The sequence below is a fragment of the Zonotrichia albicollis genome, chromosome 3 (assembly GCF_047830755.1).
Source record: "Zonotrichia albicollis isolate bZonAlb1 chromosome 3, bZonAlb1.hap1, whole genome shotgun sequence".
NCBI classification, from domain to species: domain Eukaryota; kingdom Metazoa; phylum Chordata; class Aves; order Passeriformes; family Passerellidae; genus Zonotrichia; species Zonotrichia albicollis.
The window spans coordinates 41,609,597-41,624,502 of record NC_133821.1 but is presented as its reverse complement, the minus strand read 5'-3'; the positions used below and the strand labels follow the sequence as shown (position 1 = coordinate 41,624,502).

General features: G+C 36.3%; 1 protein-coding gene across 3 annotated transcripts in view; it reads left to right on the top strand.

The window, feature by feature from the left end:
• Positions 1–14,906, top strand: part of ZFAND3 (zinc finger AN1-type containing 3) — a 142,215-nt gene that overhangs the window by 12,593 nt on the left and 114,716 nt on the right. The gene's annotated exons all lie outside the window — the stretch shown is intronic.

Genomic DNA, 14,906 nt, shown 5'->3' with positions numbered 1-14,906 from the left:
CTCCTGCTTGTGTTTAGGATTCTGCATTAATTTGACATAGTTAATGAAGCAGTAGAGTTGCAGTTTGCAGCTGCAGCCTGGCCCAGTGGTTGGGTGGTTAAAACTTGCTTGTTCTTCTTGTGTACCGAGAAGGTTACACATGGCTTGGATGAGAGCTGAGGATGAGGTAAGGTTTCGGGGCTCATTTGTGTTACTTGCTGTTAATGATCACTCTGCTTGCTCGCTGTGCCTTTGCCTGGGATTGCCTTCAGAGATGCATAAAAAGCTGCTCTAAGGAAAGAGCCTTTGCTGTTTGCGTGCATGAGAATAAAATATTTGACTTGGCCCTGATTTCCCGCTGTCGGAATTGGATTAAATGAATGTACTGATTGTGATTTATTCCCTCAGTCTCCATTATTAGAGGAAAGTAAGTTGAGGCTTGTTCCCACACTTTCTCCATGTTATTCTAAAACAGGAAAATGGTGAGACTAATAGTAGTTTCTCTAAGTGCTGTGATGCCCTTGTTTTTTGTTCATGTAAATAATTCTAGGCTGTCTGCTTCTAACACTTAGAAAATAGTAAAAGCTACCTTGTGAAAATGACAGCTGTGAAGATTACAGTTTACATTAGTGTGGATCACTGAAGATGGAAAAGCCAAAATATCACCTTGGGTAAAGGTTTCCTTCTCCTGTCATGGGATGAAGGATGTAGGATGAAGGATTTTTTTTTCACTAGATATTTAAAACCCTTGAACTTTAAAGCAAAATGTGCATTCTGAATTCTTTTTACCCTGGTAATTGAAATGCAGTTGTCTGAGACCTGGGAAGTGTGCTGTGTGAAACAGGAGAAAGGCACAATGCATTACATAGGGGGTCTCATCCCATCTTCACATCTGACTGACTCCCCTGTTTAGAAAGTGCTGTTCCCTGACCTGTCAGCCACTGAAGGGCACGTGCAGCAGCTCATTTCCTCCACTTCCCATCCCAGATGACCAGTGCAAACATAGTGGAGAAGAGTGAGCTGCCCCTGCAGCTGCTCCACACTGCTTTCTGTGGTAGCTGTGGTCATACTTAAGGGGCTTTTGCCTGATCAGCAATGGAATAAGAGCTCCTGACTCAGCTTCCAAGGCACCATGTGAGAAAGACTGTCTGCAAATATCTATATTCAAGAATAAATTTAGGCTGGCAGAACTTTAAAGGAGATAGGAAGGGGGAGGGTAAAGCATGTTCATATTTTGGTAATTCTTTTAGTTCCCTTATTGCCTTTTCTTCCAAGTTCTCCAAGTACAAAAGAAAACCCTAAGTATTTTTATTTTTGTCAACGAAAGAGTATAATAGTTTTGGATGACCTTGTTCTGTCTGTCCTCCTGCTATTAAATTTTAGTTCTGCTGCATTTGCATAAAGACTTTAGTTATAAATTTATAACGAAAATGTCAAGTGGCTAGTCACAAAGTGTGATCTGTCTTATTATATAGACACTGCAAACTTCTCCACAAATGGCTTAAAACTCTTTAGGAAAAAACCTCACTGCTTATGTGCAATTGAATTATTACAGCAAGAAACACATTACAGAATGGTAAGCACCAATGCTTTTTACAATTTTGCTTTAAATCTTGATGGAGTCAGTAGGACAGAGGAGGGTAAGGTTTAAGATGTTTGAGAGATTCTGATTATTTACTTAGAAGGGGCTGCTGATGGCTTTTATGTAGTTTTGAAGTACTTCAGTTAATAGTATGAATTAACAGGATTTTTATGTTTAAAATGCAGAAGTGGCTTGATGTAGGTTGGTCTGTTTAAATTTGGGAGTTCAGATTTGTGGGTCACTGATTAGCTGAACAGATTTGGTTATGTCAAAGTTGTTTCCAAACACGACCTCCTGCTGTTGATAGCACATTTGATGGTTGACCTAAACACTTAACTAACCCCCCTGTCGTTTAGCATGCATAGTGCTTACTTAGTTGCATTTCTCATTAGTTAGATACTGAGAGGAAATGAGATTAGCAGGTTTTGTTTATGTTTTGATAGGTTCTTGAATAACACTTATACTGCTGCATTACTTAGATGATAAGTAGGAAATGCTGGGTTTTTCAAAAAAGAACAGCTTCTGCTTGTTTCTTTAAGCTTTATGTGATTTGTTACAGTTTGCAAGTGATAGCCATGTACGTCCTGCTTTTCAGAGCTGCCACAGAGAGACTGAAATGGAAGATAAATACTTTTTTCATTAATACTAACATTCTACTAAACCTAAACTTGGAACTCTAATCACATTAAAATATTTATTTCTACTTTAGGGACACAAAAAGTTCCCTAAACTGGAAAAAGCAATTTGTCAAGTTGACATTATGCAGAATTATCAACTCTTAATAATTCAGTGTGTTTTGCACTAGAGTAGTTTAAAATCCTAAAATGGAATTGCTTTCTCAAGCATGTAAAAGAAGTGTGATACAACATAGACCAGGAAATACTTGTGTCTAGTAGAGATACAAGTGAGTTCAGCTGCAAAAGTATAAAGTTGATGAAAATGCAGAGGAGATTGAAAATCAAAATATTTGTTATCCTATTGCAAACATAAATGGAGATTTATGAATGGAAGGTGTGTATGAAGAAAGCTGAATGATCTCTACTGGATATATCATTTGCTACTTACAGGAGCAAAATTTGCATGGTGACTTGCTACTTAGAGGAGCAAAATTTGCCTAGGGATGAGCAGAGAGCAGGGTTGCTTGCACACTATACAACCGGTGAGGAGTCATTTGAGCTCAATTTCAGAGGAAGCACAGAACAACTTTTTGTTGCAGTGGATGGATATTATCAAACTCCATCTTTGGGAGACAAACAGTAAGAAAGAGCTCAAGCTTTCTTTTCCCTCCCTTATGTCATTAAGAGGAGTGAGGATGGTGTTGAAAGAAATTTGTGAGAAAAACAGCTAGAAGTTCTCACTATACCTTGGAGCATGAAAATGGAACAATATTACTTTATATTGATAGAAATCATGAAATCAATGAGTATTTTCATTCTAGAGAGTATTACAGTCTTCTGTGTTTCTGTTGCTGAGGTTATTTTTGTACACTTTGAAATAGTGAAAAGCTTAAAACTGATGGAAACACAACTGAATTCTGATATAGACTCATAGAGTCTATTGCATTTTTTTTTCCTTGTGCAACTGGAGTTTTGAGTGATTTCCTGGGAGGGCTTTTTATCTAGTTAGAGATGCCCTGAAAATAACGTGATTGGTTTAAAACCAAAAAACTCATTATCTTTCATGAGTAACAAAGCAAACATAGTTCTTGTAACTGAGTGTCCTTCATTGAAAATCTAAATATAAGAAATTATTTCAAAGCATTTAAATGACTTGTGTGTTATACCCCCTTGACACTCAGGAGCCTTTGAAAATGTTCCATTACCATCCATACTTGTGTCATGTGATCAAACAGTGGTTGTGGGTTTGTAGGATTGAATCCAGAGCCAGAACTGTGGTGAATATCTTAGTGGAGTGATTTACTTCAGTGGCAGTCAGCACTGGATAGGCTTCTGTATGATTTGACCTAAGTGCTTTTAAAATGTTGTTGTGTCGTTCATTTCTTTTAGAAAACGTGTATGTTTAATATTGAACCAGCTTAAACAACTCTGCAAAGAGTTACATGTAAGAATAAATGATGCAGTTTTACATTTTAATCTTTTCCCTAGCTGGCAAAACAACAGAGCAAAAACTGTTGTGTATGCAATCTGTAGTTCACATTCAGTCTTGTACTAAATGTTCAGAACATGTTAAAGGAATGCCATGAAATAAGTTAACTAACCAGGGTTCTGTCCGTGGTTTGCACATCTGAAAAAAAGTAATAAATACATAGTGACATTAATATTTTTTAATATCCATGTGAAATGTTTTTCTATGGCTGTGGACAGGAGTGCAGTTGTTTTTATTGTAGTTTCATGATACTTATTTAATAATTTCCTAAGGCAAGCTTTGGTTTTTTTACTTCTTACTGGTTAGTCTTTTATGTGTTTAATTACTGGCAGAGATCATTTTGTGTGTGTACTAAAATAGAAATGTTTACCCCCTTGGTAAGATGCATCACACCACAGTAACCTGCTATTGTTTCTGATTGTAAACTGTTTTGGAAAAAATACTTCATCAGCATTATGTTCACATTCTATTTATGACTATTTTTTTTGACAGACCCCATAGCAGTATACCAAATTTTTGCATCATTTGACATATTTTCAGTTTTGAGCTAGAAATGCCTTCAAATATCTGTTTTGCTTCAAAAAGATACAGTAATTTTTCTTTTGTGGATTTTTGCATGAGGATGTTTACAGCCTGCAAAATAGTCTACAAGTTCGAGGGAAGAATTTGGAAATCCTAAATGTAGTGGGTCCACTCTGTTGCTTTTTAACTCTTACGTGAGTTTCTCTGCAGCCTCATTGTGCAATATGTTTGAGTATCTCATGGAGTCTGACAGCACTGGTAGCATTAGGATTTTTCCTAATCAGAGTGATCAAATAAATTGTTTGAGGTAGGGGACAAGACAGGATTACTGAACACATTGACTGGTGAGAGGGCAATAATTCAGATGATGGTAACAGAAAAAAAAAAGGTGTTTAAAATATACTTAAGTTTGAGTATCCTGAATCAACAGGTTTTCAAATTCCCATACTTCCTTGTTAAATTTAGAGGAGAGGTGGCAGGGCAAAGAACCAGGGACAATAGCTGTCATTAGTATGTATGTTTGATGTTTTATCTTGTGAGTTTGAAAGGTCTTTGGAATATTTGTGTGTTTGCCATAATAAATGCACCCAAAAAAGCCCCTCTAGTGTCAGTGAGATGTGGATACCTACACTGGGTAAGAAATAGTCCGTGAGTCCAGACAAGCTGTAAGCTCTGACATTGCTGTAAGCTCTGGCATTGCAGGGTGTGATGTTTGATTCAGCACAGTTTCAAAAGCATCAGGAACTTGGAAGATGAGTCAGTAGTGCAAAAACCTGCATTACTCCATCCATATAAATTCTGCTTTTAATTACATGTGGTATCAACAGAATGTAAAGCTTTCATACAAAACAGCTTTTATGGAGAAGGCTAATGTTTTTGGAGGTCTTTTGCCTTCCCCTAAGCAGCCTTTGAATTATTTGAGACACTTCTATAAAATCATACTTTCTATTCTTCTTATGTTATAAATGCCAGAAGTACAGCTGCAGTCACTGACCTTCAGCTGTATAATAGTAAGATAAAAATTTTCAAAACCTTTGGGCCTGATGTATAAGTGCATTGCTTTGTACATCAGGGAACTTCACTGAAGAATGAAGACCAGAGTATTCAACTGAGTATTCCAATTCAGAGGATTTTTTTTTAAACCATATATGTAATACTTCTATTCCAGCGGAAAGTGATGATTCAAAATAAGACACCTTTAGGGAACAAAAAGCAGAACATGGAGAGACAGATATGACAGTCTGTCCCATTGGCAGCTCAGAGGTAAGAAGCAGGTAGTTCAAAAACTTTTTTTTTTCCTTTGGACCATTTTGGCACTATTATTGAGGAGGCTTCTGGACACTGTGCTCTGGGATGAAATGTTCACACTGTATTGCAGGAGCAAACCTTGCCCACACTGTGTGACCAGTTTTAGTATAGGTGTTATAAAGGAAAAATGAAACCTGCAGTGTAGTTATGGTTTTCTTGCAGTGTAGCAAAAATACAAAACTGAATATAACTTTTATTTCTCTGAAACTGCTTACAGGGATGGTTGCTGTAGCTGATGGGTAAACTATGACAGGTGATGCAGTCAAATGCAAGCTAGAATTCTATTTGCATCTTGAAGCTTTAGGAAAGTATTGGTTGCTGGTTCACAAATAGTAAGAAAATAAGCTTTCATAGCAAAAATAGCATAAGATAGGTGGGGAAATAAGAGGATTTTTGGATTTTTGACTTTTTTTGGGTGGCTTTTTGTTGAGTTTTTTCCCCTAGAGTGAGTATTGTAACAGGGAGAAACATATTTCATAATTTTAAGGCATTTTATTTCATGTGTGAAGGTTTAATGTGTGTTTAGAAAGTTGTCTAGAGAAAATGACTTTGAAGCAATATATCTTTATTTTGCTTTGTACTTTTACATTACGAAAGCCATGAGCAGTCAGCGATGCATGTCATGTGATGCATAGAAAAGCAAAAGCGTTATCTATGATTACAGTTACATATTTTACAATTGCTTCTTACAATTTTACAATAATTACAGTTCTCAGATGACTTGCAAATGAAATTTGAAGGAGAATAAAATTGTGGAATCTGAAGCCCCAGCCATTTGAAAATACTAAGCTACTTACCTTTTTAGAGAGGGACTACTGAAATAAAGTGTCTCACTTGCTTTTTTTCTGTTGTTGTTTTAACCTTTATAGAGACACTTAAAGACTGAGATTTTTCAGTAGATCTGGTGGGCCTGCTTCTTTGCTTCTGCTGAAGTTACTAAAGTCTCAAGAGCAGAAGTGGGAGTTCCTGCACAAACCTTTACTGAGGGAGCAGGAAGAGTAAAAGTTATGATTTTATTCACTTCGGCATTTCTGAAGCATTTTGTGAATGACTCACTTTCTATTTAAATACAGTAAATGTTCATATTTGTTTTTATAGAATCTTTGCTTGGTAATGACACCTTCCAATGTGTTCATTCTCTCACCTTCTGATTTGCTGTAAAAAGGAGGCAAACAGATACATGCTTGTGTAATTGCTCATATTTTCTTTTCTATACTGGGTAAGTTTCCTGGGTTGTTTTGCTTACATGATATTGAATCTTGTAATATGCTAAGTTATAATATTGATCCAGTTTCATTTAATACAGTATTCAGCATTTCCCCTTCTAATAACACAGAAGACTACCACATCAATAAATGTATTTGATTACTGAATGCTGAGTGGTATTTCTTCCCTAGAGATTTATTTGCAGACATGGGCATTTGCAGTCAAAATTATCATCTAGTAGTGCCCACTGCAGGTGGCATTCGCTGGAACCTTGCAATGCAAGTGTAAGCAGGTTATGTATTTAATTTGGGTTTTGTAGAGCTCAGGGAAGGTCTTCAGAACTTGCTCTAAGTCCTGTTGTGACTCAGCCATTGGTACTGATTGTGGTAGCCTGCTTCTGTAATGCATTTCCTTTGTACACTAAATTCTTTTTAGTGTTTCTAGTAGTTCAGCTGATTCAGTGTTTACAACAGCAGAAGCCCATGTGTGCTGATAGTTTGAGTTGTAAAATGTTTCACAGATGTTAGAGTACCTAGAGAATTATAAATGTTCAGTGCACACTAGCAGAGACCCAGAGTACAGATTTTGTTAGTGCAGCAGATAGGCATTATGTTAACTCCTACCTCTGTGGGTACTTTTCTGTGATGCCACATCACTTTAAAGGTGCTGGGTACAATCCATGGATTTTAGACCAATTGTATATTTGAAAGTATATTGAGTCATTAACATTTTTTTATTGAACAAACTATAAATTTAATTTTCTGACCTTGGTTAAGTGTGAAGGCGAAGGGCAAGTGAGCACCATCTAATAAAAGATGAGCAGTCTCTCCCCAACTTCCTTTGCTGCTTTTTTATTGCCATGTCTGATATTTTAAATTTTTTTTTAAAGTTCTCCAGACTTTAAAAAATAACTAAACTCTTGCCAAGAACTAAACTGAGATTTGGAGTCTGGTCCATTTTCTCTTGGTAGGTCAATTAGATACACTGGAACAATTTGCCTGTTCTTCATGGGATGTGCTCAAAAAAACCAGGTGGAATATTTACTGATAAATAACCTCCTGTATTAGTGAACACTGTGGGACACAGCTGGTCTCTCTTAGAAATGCTTTTGATTTAACACAAGCCGAGCTCATACCATAAACATCGCTCAGGAAAATAAATGATTTTAGGAATTATATGTGCAAGATACTTTTGAAGTTGGCTGTAGTTGCATACATACCACAACACCTGCATTATTTCTTTTGCACCCAATTCACCATAATACCTTTAAGAAAATAAATATTAAACTTCTGATTAGAGAGTATGTTTGTTGTAAATCTGACTGTCTTCTCAGGTAGTAATTGTGTAAATAAGAGTTTGATGTTCATGCCATTGGTTCCAATTTAACAAATGCTAGGAATGATTTAACAAGTCCCCAGGTGTGATGGGGGTAGCTGGAAGTTGGCCCATGCAAAAGTGATTAGAATGTGCGTGTAGTAGATTGTTGGATGGTGAGCAGTGCTGATTGACAGCATAAAGAATAATTTGTTCTGTGTCAGGGATAACAGCAGCTGCATTTACAGTGGTGAGTGTTAGTTAAAATTTCAAACAGTGAGTCCTTTAAGCCTGAGATGACAGGCTGTATGGAGAAAGATTCTTAAAATGTATCTGTGAATCTGTTCTTTTCAACGATCCTTTCTGTACTTTTGGTGCAGATGCTCATAGTGGATATAAGGGATTGATTTTCAGGCATGCTGCAGTTGAACATGCACAGAGAACAGTTTTTGGTCACAGTCAGAAACAAAACAATTTAGGATTCTGACATGATCCCCAGCACTTGGATATTTTATTTAATAGTGTTTTGCTGGGATAGCTATGTTAACTACCAAATCTGAGTATGTGGAAAAAAATGCTGTTTCTTCCCTTTAGAATTTTGAGAAATATAATTTTATGTAATATTTTGAAAAGGTATAGAAAGTTGAAAGATGCAAAAATAAGAAACTCAGAATAATCTAGCATAAATATGCCAGTGTTCCATTATGACATTGTGACACTTGTCTGATAGATTCAGTTCAGCTCTGATTCTGTCTGGGTTGTTTTTTGTGTACTGTGCTCATTCTGTTTCAGTTCTTATGGAAGATACTCCATGCTGTTGACTCCCTCATCAATCCCGTGACAGTAGCAGTGGCCATACTACCGCAAAAGAGAATGGAAAGGTGTTGATTTAAAAGAAAAAAGAGAAGCATCTCTATAATTATTAACATTTACATATTAAGACTCAAAATACTTTTATTTAATTGTTTCCTTTTGTTGCATTATTTACAGAGAAAGTTATACATGGAAAGGTTTATGCTGTAAGCTTTCCCATAACAGAGAGTTCTTCTTTTGTTGGGTGTTTGTTTGAAGAGTTTCAATTTTTGTCTGTAAGAAATTAACAAACATAGACTAGTAGTATGTCAGTTTTATTCAATGAGTCAGGTGCATGTTAACTTGAATTAACATGTGATAAAAGAAAATAGCAAAGACTGGAATACTGTCTACTAAAAGAATGCATGGAATACACTTAATCTGTGTTTTGAAAAAGCTTTACTACAGTAACTTAATAAACTTAATTCTTCTGTAGTAGAACCAAACTGTATGGCTACAATTACAGAAAGACCAGCAGCCAGACCTATAAGCTAACTGTAGGTAATGAGAAGATTTAATATATTTTAGTATTTCATACTATATCAGTGATAGACAGGTTTAAAATCTCCATTTAGTAAATAACCTTTTTTCTCTTTCTAGAATTGTAGTGCGGTATTTAAGTGCTTTTTCTTTCTGAAAAAACATGGAGTACTATTTTTATTGTAATTGTTCTTGGAGATCATGCATTTGCATTCAGAATGCTGGAAAATGCAAGACATAGACATTGTGGTGCATTACATTATTTTAAATTTGTTTCCTATTTTTCAGCCACAAATTCTGGACATTTTGGCTTGAGTCATATGCTCAGGATGTTTATTACAATCTATTTTTTAATGTGTAGTTCTTTAGCCCAGTTAAATTTGTTCTAAGCATTTTTCTATTCAAAGTAAAATTGAGAAGAGTTTTCAGATAACATAGCTGGATAAAGTGGAGTTAAGGCAGTTGTTCCTCCTGGGCACATGAATCATAGAATTTGAGCAAAAGAGCACATTTACTTGCAGTTCAGTTACTGAAGTCTACAACATTGTTAACTCATACACTTTCCAAAATCCCTTACTTGAAAAAAAAAATGACATTGAGCAACATTCCCTGGGTCAAGTTCAGGTCTTGGAAATTGTGTTGAAGATGCAGGGAAGAGATGATATTTTCAGATTTTTAAAATCTTTCATGTTTAATATTTCAATCACAGCTTGAGAAAACCTCAAAACCAACCAAACAAAAAACCCAAAATAATGTTCCCGTTCCCCCTAAAAAAAACTACTCAAGTCTCTCAAGCACTTCCATTTCATTTTGGATTTCTTAATTGTTCAGATTTCCTACACCCCCTACTTTTGGAATTGCTTTTGAATGGACTGATTTGGGATATTTCATAGAGCAAACTTCTTCAGCAAGTGAAGGATCTTGGGGCTGAAGACACTTTCCATGGCCAGTGTCCACTGTGTCTTAGAAGCTCCTGAGAAAGCAACTTTGTACTGAACACTGCTGAAAAGAGGATGCTGCTTTATATGAGCTGTCAGTGGAACTCTGGGTCCCAGCCTGTCAAATGTCATTTTTCACTGAACTAATGGTGGTTAGAGTATAACTGCTGTTGTATTTCTTTACCTGTGTTTGTCCCTGGGTGCACATGTGGGAAAGAAAAAAATCACACCTTTTCCATATTCAGATTAGTGTCTTGCTTTGTGTAAGTCTTTTTTATTATCAGCCAAATTCTTGTTTATAGTGTTTTGGGGTTTTTTTGAGGGTTTGTTTGCTTTTTGAAGTGGTTTTACCAAACATGTTTATGTTGGTTTGTTCCTTAACTCTTTGTTGTCCTATATTTTACCTGTTTTATTTAGTTTTTTCGGATGCTTTAGAAGTTGAATGTTTAACACAAAAACATTGTGAAAGAATTATTTATAAGCAGTTTTATGCCGGTTAGAAATGCTGTATTAGTTGGAATGATGCTGAACTGTTAGAAAACCTCAAAGTACTTATGAGAGGATATCTCTTCTCAAGGTTAAACATTCCTAAGTGTTGTTCTGAGCCAAGACTTTGTGTAATGTGTTGGTGAAAACATTAGTTCATAACATTTCTGCAGTATAGCAAGAGAGTTACACTCTTTTTCTTTACTCTGGGATGGTTCTTTTGAGGGTGGGAGCCTCTCATGCCTGATAGATAGAAAATCAGGGACAAATGTCCACCTGAGAGCTATTTGGAAAATGGCCAAAATTCTGGGATGACCAACATGAACATGTAAACCTGCTTTTGCTAAGAGTAAGATAGTCTTGGGTGGTTCATTCAAATTTTAAAAGTGACTTTTAATGTGGTTTTTTTTCCTACTTTCTTTGTCTTATTTTTCTGCTATTGTAACAGCAGGGTGGAATTGTTTTCTGACAGTGTAGGTAGATCTGCTTCAAGGAATGTCTTGTTTAGCTAACTGGCAGATTGCTCCTAGTGTAGGCATAATCTTAATACAGTTCAGATTCCTGAGGAGGAGCTGAAGTACTCTTGTTTTCCAAAATAGGATCACAAGACAGAGCTGCATTTTCACCTGAGAACTGGAAATGTCTGTGTGTAGTCAGTCAGCGGGAGAGGCAGCAGTGACCAGAGTAAGAGCCCCATTGCTTCTTGACTGTACAATTGGGTATAAGGCAGGGTAGGATGAAAGAAAGTGAATTTCCCATGGTGAACATCCAAGTAAACTTCTGGGGACTACTGAAACTTGTTTTAAATGGGGAGGAGGAAAAATGCCTGCTAACTTCCATACTGGTACCTTCTTTCAGATGTGTTTATGAATAATGTAGTAAATAGAATTGCAGGCATGTTGTCCAAATTCTTCAGCTGCTTTTGGAGAAGTGCCACAATTCTATAATGGTGGGCAGTTCCAGAAGGATTCAGTAACCAAGGAGTACAGAGAACCATAAAAGGGAGTTTGTCTCTCATTAACAAAATATCTCTCCTTGCTGCTTTTTGGTGTTGTCTAGGCAGGTGAGGGATCCTTCTGGACAGCCTTGTCCAAACAGGACAGAGCTCTTTACCCACCTCACAATAGTAATGCTTTCTTGCTTTGTCCAAGGAATACTCTGTCCTCTTGGTTTTGGCTGCTTTATTTCTGAACCTAGCTTCCTGTGTTTTTAACTCATAGAAATGAATGGTCAAAAGAATGGTTGGGATTCTAACTCATTCTGTCAGATCTTTTGCATATAGTGCACCTTCAAGTGCCTGCTCTCTCAATGTTTAGGATGGGCAACATTTGCAACTCCTTTTTGCTTGATTAATGTTTGACTTGTTAGACACAAAATGTAGAGCTCTGCAACAAAGTACTTTGTTATATAATTCGGGTGTTCTGCTAGCTTTTGAGAGAATCCACATGGCACAATATTTATACCAGACTTTATTAGCATGATTTGTTAATACTAAAGCAACCACAGCATTTTAAAACCAGTTTGTGTACCTTGTCCTTTTAAATGTTACTTGCCATAAAGCCTGCAGTCTTGGAAATACTTTGCAAAGTTATTCCCCTCTCCCCCCACACCAAGAATTCAAACTTTCTAACCATTTTTAGCCATCATAATGGCAGGCATTCTTAAGTGTACTTGTGCCATAGAAAAAGAACTTTGATTTAAAAAATGTAATGCTTTGCTATCCATTTGTGTACAGAAGAGACACACTGGGTTAAAAATCAGTGAGAATCAAACATTTTTCTACTTTCTATGCTAAATCTGGCAGTTCAGGTTAGGAAGTATTTTAGGAGGCTTTCCTGGCAAAGTTTGATATGTAATTCAAACCCATACCTTTAAGTCCAGGGACAAAACAGTTTCTTTCTTGAGGTTTCTTCCAGCTGCTTTTTTTTTTTCCCTAAGAATGTTTTACTATTTAGTATCTATTTGCTACTCCTGTGGTACAAGGAGTAGCAGAAATTGAATAAATTTTTGAGTGGTGCTTATCAGCAGAGCATTTATTGGAGTGTCTGATCTGAGGAAAAAGATAAAGTTAATATCTCATATTGTAAATCTCAGGAGGATGATTGTGTTGTCATAGGGCAATGTTAGTTATTACCTGCAATATACAGCAAAATAATATCTTTGAGGAGTTGGTGGAAGGTGTGTAGCTCACAGCTTTCAAGTTTTATTCCTACTTTACTAAAGGCTTCTTCAACTCTTAGAATTCCAAACGTTTAATTGTCCTTTAAATAGTAGGCTACACATCTTGAAAAAGGTTTTTGAAGAGTTATCAGAACAATGTTTGGTATATGATTTTGCTGCTGAGATTGTTCTTTAAAAGCATAGAGTTGTGTATTCATGGGAATACGAACCATTTAGCTTTGACTGGAGGGCAACAACGTTGTAAGCTCAGCTAGAAACCCAGATGTATCAGATCGAAGTTCTTACAATCTGTCTTGGCTCGTTTACATGCACTGGATTCTTTTGCAGTTTATTTTAAGAATTGTTGGAGAAGGCTTTCGTGAAAACTATCAGTGTTTTTTGTGTTTTGTAAGACTCAGGTACTGCACTATTTTCCACGTTCTCCCATCTTAGCACTTGTGTTTTTATGCTCTTTTCTGGACTGATTTTCAACTGAACACTTCTGTGTCTTTATGTATTTAAAGCATAAAAAGTCTTTCAGTTACGGAGTTTAAAAAGGATGCTTTAGTGTAACCATTGGAGAAATTAAACTAGGATCCAAGTACTTCATTGGGATATCAGCACACCAACACCAACATATCTTTTGAGTGTGGAAAGCTGCCAGAAGGACTTTCCACTAGTACACTGTAAAGTTCATAAAGTTTGCCCTTCATTTCAGTTCAAATTGAGGTAAGCACATGTGATTCACTGATTGAAGCATCATTTACAGCAGCTTAATAAAAATCTTCAGATAAACAACATTCAAATTGTTTGTAGTGAAAATAAGAAGTCCAGCACCAGAATACTGATGTTTTTAAAGCACAACCCGCTATAGTAGCTGTAATAATAAAAAATGTTACTGACATCACTTTCTGAATTGAAGTTCTTAACCCTGAGCATATAGATACAGAACAGATGATAAAGTGTGATTTTGAGTGCATTCATGGGATATTTAATTTCAGATCTTAGTTCACTTAAAAATCTGTTTCTGACTGCATGTGATTTTCTCATTGCTGAGTTCTCTGTAGGTCCACCTGCATTTACCACGGTCCACTTCTGCTCTTTTATTTGAAAGGAATTTGGCATGCATCATTTATGAAGAATGATTGAATTACCTCAGTTTAAAAATATTAATAATTGTTTAAACTGCCCCAAAAAACTTCCCTATATTCCCTTAACAAGATTATAAATCACAAAGGACCTATTAATATCAAATATACAGCATATATGAAATCAGTGAGGTGACTTCTGATTTAGAAAAGTAAAATGGCTTTTTTCCGAAGGTAATGCACAGAATATGTAGAACTTTCAAAGAACAATGGAGGATCTTATTAACACAGCCTAATTAACCTCTCTCCTGTACAAGGTGAAGCATTAGATGCTCTGAATGAATGATGAAAAGTGTCAGGGAAATACAGAATTGGATCGATTTTCTTTTAGTAATAAATAATCCTTCTAATTTATTTGGATGAAAGTAAATGTGTCTGCTATGGTTTTGCTTTTGCCCTGTGCCAGGATTCAGCCCACAGTGAATTCTTAGCAGAGGTCTAAGGTTTTGAAAATTGCTTTCTAATGGAAATGGTGACAGGTCATTAACTACAGTAGTATAAATGCATTGATTTAACATGAGTATAGTCGTCCTAAGTTGCAAAATGCATGATACAGTATGTGCTGAGCATATAGGGAGTATCTTTGTAGTTTTAACTAATTAGTTACATGATTCATACTACGTTAATTTTTCTCAAACATAGGGCCCCTGTCAGTGTTGGACAGGTATCATTCAGGGGCTGATACACATTTGTACTGTAGTGGCACTGTGATCCTGCTGTAATTGCTGTGCTGGAAGGGGACCAAGAAGCATTTAACATGCTGCATTTAATCACCAGTGCAATTACAGGGACACTGAAGCTGATACGTTTTCCTGCTACCGAGTC